The sequence below is a fragment of the Macaca mulatta genome, chromosome 1, assembly GCF_049350105.2.
Source record: "Macaca mulatta isolate MMU2019108-1 chromosome 1, T2T-MMU8v2.0, whole genome shotgun sequence".
Classification (NCBI taxonomy): Eukaryota; Metazoa; Chordata; class Mammalia; order Primates; family Cercopithecidae; genus Macaca; species Macaca mulatta.
In genome coordinates, this window is record NC_133406.1 from 70,435,759 (window position 1) to 70,442,451 (window position 6,693).

At 47.1% G+C, this 6,693-nt stretch overlaps 1 long non-coding RNA gene across 1 annotated transcript; it reads right to left on the minus strand.

The window, feature by feature from the left end:
• Positions 1-310: 310 nt before the first annotated feature.
• On the minus strand, positions 311-3,268 carry LOC144337639 (uncharacterized). The gene is made up of 2 exons (XR_013411016.1): positions 2,886-3,268; positions 311-2,371 (listed from the first exon to the last, which is right to left on the minus strand). It is a non-coding gene; the product is annotated as an uncharacterized LOC144337639 (long non-coding RNA).
• Between the last annotated feature and the right edge of the window lie 3,425 nt (positions 3,269-6,693).

Consider the following 6,693-nt stretch of genomic DNA (forward strand, 5'->3'; position numbering starts at 1 on the left):
CACTTGTCTGATTATGGCCTTAGGGGTTTTTAAAAAATTATTTTTTTTATTTATTTATTTGAGATGGAGTCTCGCTCTGTTGCCCAGGCTGGAGTGCAGTGGCACAACCTCTGCTCACTGCAACCTCTGCCTCCCAGGTTCAAGTGATTCTCCTGCTTCAGCCTCCCAAGTAGCTGGTACTACAGGCACCTGCCACCATGCCCGGCTAACTTTTGTATTTTTAGTAGACAGGGTTTCACCGTATTCGCCAGGGTGATCTTGAACTCCTGACCTTGTGATCTGCCAGCCTTGGCCTCCCAAAGTGCTGGGATTTATTTTTTTGAAACGGAGTCTCACCCAGGCTGGTGTTCTGTGGCATGATTTTGGCTCACTGCAACCTCCACTGTCCTGGGTTCAAGCAATTCTCCTGTCTCAGCTGCCCGAGTAGCTGGGATCACAAGCACACGCTTTCACACCTGGCTAATTTTTGTATTTTTAGTAGAGACAGGGTTTGGACATGTTAGTGAGGCTGGTCTCGAACTACTGACCTCAAGGAATGCAACCTCTTCAGCCTCCCAAAGTGTTAGGATTACAGGAGTGAGCCACCACACCCAGGCAAGCATTAGGTTTAATCACTAGGAATAGAATTGCTGAGAATAAGGAATATTTGTATTTTCAAGGTATTGGACACATATTACCAAATGGCCTTGGAATTAAGAGTCCTGCCAGCACTGTGTGAAAATCCTACTAATTAGGTAACATTTTTAGGTGGGCTACATTTCAAGATCAGAAGAACTCAACTTGTTTCTCAGATCACTTGTTGAATCTTGATGAAGAAGAAGAAAACAGGAACAGATAAATACACGATGGGGACCTCCCCACCCTCCGCCCCCATCCAACTTCCACAGGCAGTTCTACATTGACTCCCTGAGGCTGTGTCCCTGGATCCCAGGATTTCCCAGGGACCAGGCAACCCAGGCTGACTCTCTCAGTTCTGCAGCCTAATCCAAAATGCATCACATTTGCTCCATCCAAACTTCTCAGCAGGCTTCTCTCTCCCACTTTCACAGAGGAGAGACTACGAAGAAAGCAAGTCAAACCTGGGTGTTCATCTCACCTCTGCTAAAGAATGGGGGAGGGACTTGGGGGAGAACACTTAATCACATTAGGTCAGGTTATTATCCTCTTACTTCTATGCATTGCATTGGTTATGGAAAAGCATAAAGGAAAAAAGAAAAATCTGAAGGAGAAAAAAGTGGGTGCGGGGGGAGAAGAAGACAGTAAAGAAGGTATTCATGGTGGGATGCCAGCAAGTGACTCTACCTGGGCCATAGAAAGTTCTGGAATAGAGACTGGGAAGTTTAAGTGACTGGTTCTCAGTTCTGGTGTTCTTCCTCTCTCTCTTTCCCTCTGACCCTCCCTCCCTCTCCTTCCCTGTCCCCAAGGAGACCGACCTTTTCTCCTGGGCCTCTCCTGGGATATCCCGACATCTCAGACTCAGCATGCTCATTAAGTTTATTATCAAACCGAATACGTTCCTGTTCATGCACCATCCCAGGGACCTGTGCCAATGGCTGCCCACCACCGGGGCAGAGGGCATGGCCACATTTTCTGTGGACCCCACACTCAAGTCTCTATAGCTACAGCACCTACTCTGGGGCTGAGCCAGGTTTTGTGGGGCCTAAAGCTGATACTACTAAGGGCCGCCTCTTTAAGAAAAATCATTCAAATCTAGATATTCAAGTCAAATGTTAAGTAGAATGAAAAAACAAATCTTATCAAAATATTGGAAATATAAAATTCCAGAAGATTGCATGCTTTTTTTTCATTAATGGTTAACACACTCCACTGTGTCTGTTTTTGGCGGTGCACTCTTTGAACACCTCTTCACATAACAATGCTTTTGAAAGTTATTTTTATAGAGAGAATAGAAAGATAACTCTTGGGATTAAAATTGTATTTTTGATATTCGAGATTACATAAATCATGTGATTGATTCTACCCAGAGATAGAATCTCTGGTGCTGTTCACTCACCAAAATTCAGGAATTCTGATCAATGCTGTTTTCTATGATTGCCATCAAAGAGTATATGCAGGCCAGTCACAGTGGCTCACACCTGTAATCTCAACACTTTGGGAGGTTGAGGCAGGAGGATTGTTTGAGCCCAGGAGTTCAGAGACCAGTCTGGGCAACAAAGTGAGACCACATGTCTCCAAAAAAAAAAAAAAAAAAAAGTCAACAACTTACCCGGGTGTCGTGTGGCACACAACTGTGGTCCCAGCTACACAGGAAGCTGAGGCAGGAGGATCACCTGAGCCCAGGAGGTCAAGGATGCAGTGAGCCGTGATTGCACCACTGCACTCCAACTTGGGTGATACAGCAAGACCCTATCTAAAAATAAAATGTTTTTAAGTATATGCATTTATAATTGTATCAGCTACATTGTCAAGTGTATCCCAGGCAACTGAGAACTTTTTTGCTATTTAGCCTTCCATGAGAACAGAAGCCTAGACCAGGCGTGGTGGCTCATGCCTGTAATTCCAGCACTATGGGAGGCCAGCACTATGGGTGGATTACTTGAGGTCAGGAGCTCGAGCCCAGCCTGGTCAACATGGTAAAACCCCGTCTCTACTAAAAATACAAAAATTATCTGGGCATGGCGGCAGGTGCCTGTAACTCCAGCTACTCAGGAGGCTGAGGCAGGAGAGTTGCTTGAACCTGGGAGGCAAAGGTTGCAGTGAGCCGAGACCGTGTCACTGCACTCTAGCCTGCGCAACAGCGAGACTCCATCTTTAAAAAAAAAAACCAAAAAAACCACAACCCTACATTTTCATGTAGCTATTGGAAGCCTCTGCCACCAGCTAACTTCCACCACATATATTTCAAACCTCCACTGCCCGCTTACTTCTGGCTTTGGCACTGCATGACACGTTCATGTCCAATCATCTCTGGCCCTACACCTCAACATCTCCATGCCAGGTAAGTTGGCTTAGTGTGTCAGTGTGTCCAGAATTGGTGGATTCTTAGTCTCACTGACTTGAAGAATGAAGCTGCAGACCCTTGCGGTGAGTGTTACAGTTCTTAAAGATGGTGTGTCTGCAGTTTGTTCCTTCAAATGTTCAAATGTGTCTGGAGCTTCTTCCTTCTGGTGGGTTCGTGGTCTCGGTGACTTCAGGAGTGAAGCTGCACACCCTCGAGGTGAGTCTTACAACTTATAAAGGCGGTGTTGACCCAAAGAGTGAGCAGCTACAAAATCTATTGCAAACAGCAAAACAATAAAGATCCCACGGTGTGCAAGGGCGGCAGCTTGCTTTTATTCCCTTATCTGGCCCTACCCACATCCTGCTGATTGGTCCATTGTACAGAGAGTTGATTGGTCCACTTTACAGAGAGGTGATTGGTCCGTTTTGACAGAGTGCTGATTGGTGCACTTACAATCCTTGAGCTAGACACACAGTCACAGAGTGCTAGTTAGCTAGATACAGACTTAGCTAGATACAGAGTACCAATTGGTGTATTTACAAACCCTAAGCTAGACACAGAGTGCTGATTGGTGCATTTACAATCCTTGAGCTAGACACAGAGTGCTGATTGGTGCACAGACAATCCTCCGGCTAGATATAAAAGTTCTCCAAGTCCCCATCAGGTTCAGGAGCCCAGCTGGTTTCACCCAGTGGTTCCTGCACTGGAGCTGCAGGCGGAGCTGCCCGCCAGTCCCGAGTGGCACCTACATTCCTCAGCCCTTGGGCTATCGATGGGACCAGGCGCCACGGGCGGCGCCCGTCAGGGAGGCTCTGGCCGCGTGGGAGCCCACCACAGGGGGAGGAGCTCAGACTTGGCGGGCTGCGGGTCCCAAGCCCTGGCCCGCTAGGAGGCAGCTAAACCCAGCGAGAATCTGAGTGTCGCACCCGGGCCAGCAGCTGCAGAAAGCCCCTCACTGCCCTGGGCCAGCGGCACCGGCTGGCGGCTCCGTGTGCGGGGTCCGCGGAGCCCGCGCTCTAGGGAACTCGCACTGGCCCGCGAGCGCGGCGCGCAGCCCCGGTTCCCACCCGCTCCTCTCCCTCCACACCTACCTGTAAGCAGAGGGAGGTGGCTCCGGCCTCAACCAGCCCAGAGAGGGGTTCCCACGGTGCCGTGGCGGGCCGAAGGGCTCCTAAAGCGCCGCCAGAGTGGATGCTGAGGCCGAGGAGGCGCTGAGAGTGAGGGCTGCTAGCACATTGTCACTTCTCATTAGGAGTATGTATCCTGGAAGCTTCGCTTTCACCAGTATCCTAGCAATAGCAACTCTACTCCCAAGTGAAACCCAAACTCACTGCATACCAATTCAACTCCCCTTCATTCTCTCAAAAACGCCCATGGCCACCCATGTCACCTGCCCAGAAAGAATATATGTCAAAGGGAAAGCTGGAGTGGAAAGAGACAGCAGTCTTAATTTGTTGTAGTCAAAGTATCGTTCTTTTGCAAATTTTGCAAAAAAAATTTTTGTCCCAGGGCCTGGGAAGTGGCTTTAAGTGATGGGTAGGCTGAAGCTTAAACATTAGTAGCTTCACAGTGAGTCCATCTTCACTTCTATCTTCACAACATCTGTATTCCTCTTCCTTTCATCTTCCTTCCTTCCTTCCTTCCTTCCTTCCTTCCTTCCTTCCTTCCTTCCTTCCTTCCTTCCTTCCTCCCTCCCTCCCTCCCTCCCTTCCTTCTTTCATCTGGGCCACAGCAACAGCCCTGTGACAGGCCTTCCTTCTGCTCTCAAGGGCCTCTGGACCATCCCAAATTTGTCATGTGACTCCAGAGTTTAAAACCTTTCCATGGCTCCCCCTTTGTCGCCAGGATGTAGCCCAGCAGCTCTGCTTGGCCTCCAGGGCTTTCTCTAGAGACTTTCCCTTCCCCTGACTCGCCTCACCCTCATGCTCATGAAATGGAACGACTGCTTGGGAACCTCCAGACCACACCAAGATGTCTCTACTCTCTATGGCTTTTGTTTTTCTCGGTCCCTCTTCTTTTCTCTGCGCTTATCCCTTCCCCACCCCTAACTCAGTCGGCTTCATGAACATGTACTCCTCCTTCAAGAAGAAGTAGCTTCAACATTTCTCCCTCCAGAAAGCTTTTCCTTGACAATCAGATAGAATTAACCACATATTTCTTTTTTCCACTACTCTACTTTGTTGTAAAGTTTTAAAATTTTTGTTTTTATTTAATAAGAAATATATGTGAAGGAAACAAGTACAGAAAACATTTTTTAAAAATAAATATATTAATGCATTCCCAGAATAAAATGGAATTTATTACAGATAAATTGAAAGTGATCAGCACTTTCTTTTCTTTTTTTGAGATGGAGCCTCACTGTGTTGCCCAGGCTGGAGTGCAGTGGTGCAATCTCAGCTCACTGCAACCTCTGCCTCCCGGGTTCAAGCGATTCTCATGCCTCAACCTCCTGAGTAGCTGGGACTACAGGCGCCCGCCACCAAGCCCGGCTAAATTTTTGTATTTCTAGTAGAGACGGGGTTTCACCATGTTGGCCAGGCTGGTCTCGAACTCCTGGCCTCAAGGGATTAGCCTGCCTCGGCCTCCCAAAGTGCTGGGATTACAGGGGTGAGCCATCGTGCCCAGCTATGATCATCACTTTCAATCCTGGTCATTAATTTGGTGTGCATCCTTCCAGATTTTATATTTTTTATTTTTATACACACACACACACACACACACACACACACACACACTCTCTCTCTCCTCATTTACAAATCTGTCTCCTCCTCCCAGATTACAAACCATATGAGGAAAAAGCAATGTCTTCATTAAGCTGGCCCCTCCCAACCCAGTGCTAGCTGTGGTAATAACCAGCACTAGAAATGATGGCATTGAAGCACAGACAATTTAAGAAACTTGCCCAGGTTACCCAGAGAAGTGACTGGGCTGAGATTCAAACTCAGGCAGAGCATGCACTTAATAAAGTTTTAATTGGTCAGTAATGAATACATAGTCATGTTGCAGTAAATAACATTTGGATTAGTAGAAGAGTTACCCCAAAAAGAGGTTCAGCACATACTATCAAAGTACACATGAGAATGTTTAATGATTTCTACATGCATCATGGTGGCATACTTCAAAAATTAAGAAATTATCATTATATTGTTTTTGACACAGAGTCTTGCTCTGTCGCCCAGACTAGAGTGCAGTGGTGGGATCTCGGCTCACTGCAGCCCCTGCCTCCCAGGTTCAAGTGATTCTTGTACCTCAGCTTCCTGAGTTGCTGGGATTACAGGGGCATGCCACCACGCCTGGCTAATTTTTGTATTTTTGGTAGAGACAGCGTTTTGCCGTGTTGGCCAAGCTGATCTCGAATTCCTGGCCTCAAGAGATCCACCCTCTTCGGCCTCCCAAGGTGCTGGGATTACAGGCATGAGCCACCGCACGCAGCAATAACTTATTTGTTCTTATTTCCCCCAATTTTGTTTCTAAGGGAGAGGTGCCTAGCAAAAACGTGTTTTTGCTAAAGTCGTGCAATGCTGGTTTCTACTGAAGCCCTAAATGATGTCACACCATAGGAATTATAGTAGTGTAGTATCTGAAGAGGTTGCTCATTAATTCTGTTTTAAACTATGAATAAGATACGTGTCATTTGTGATGTACTTAAAAAAATAATTTCACTCATTTCCAGTAGGACCTACTACCACCTACAACTAATTTGCATTTCCTTGGATCCATTTCCAACTTCT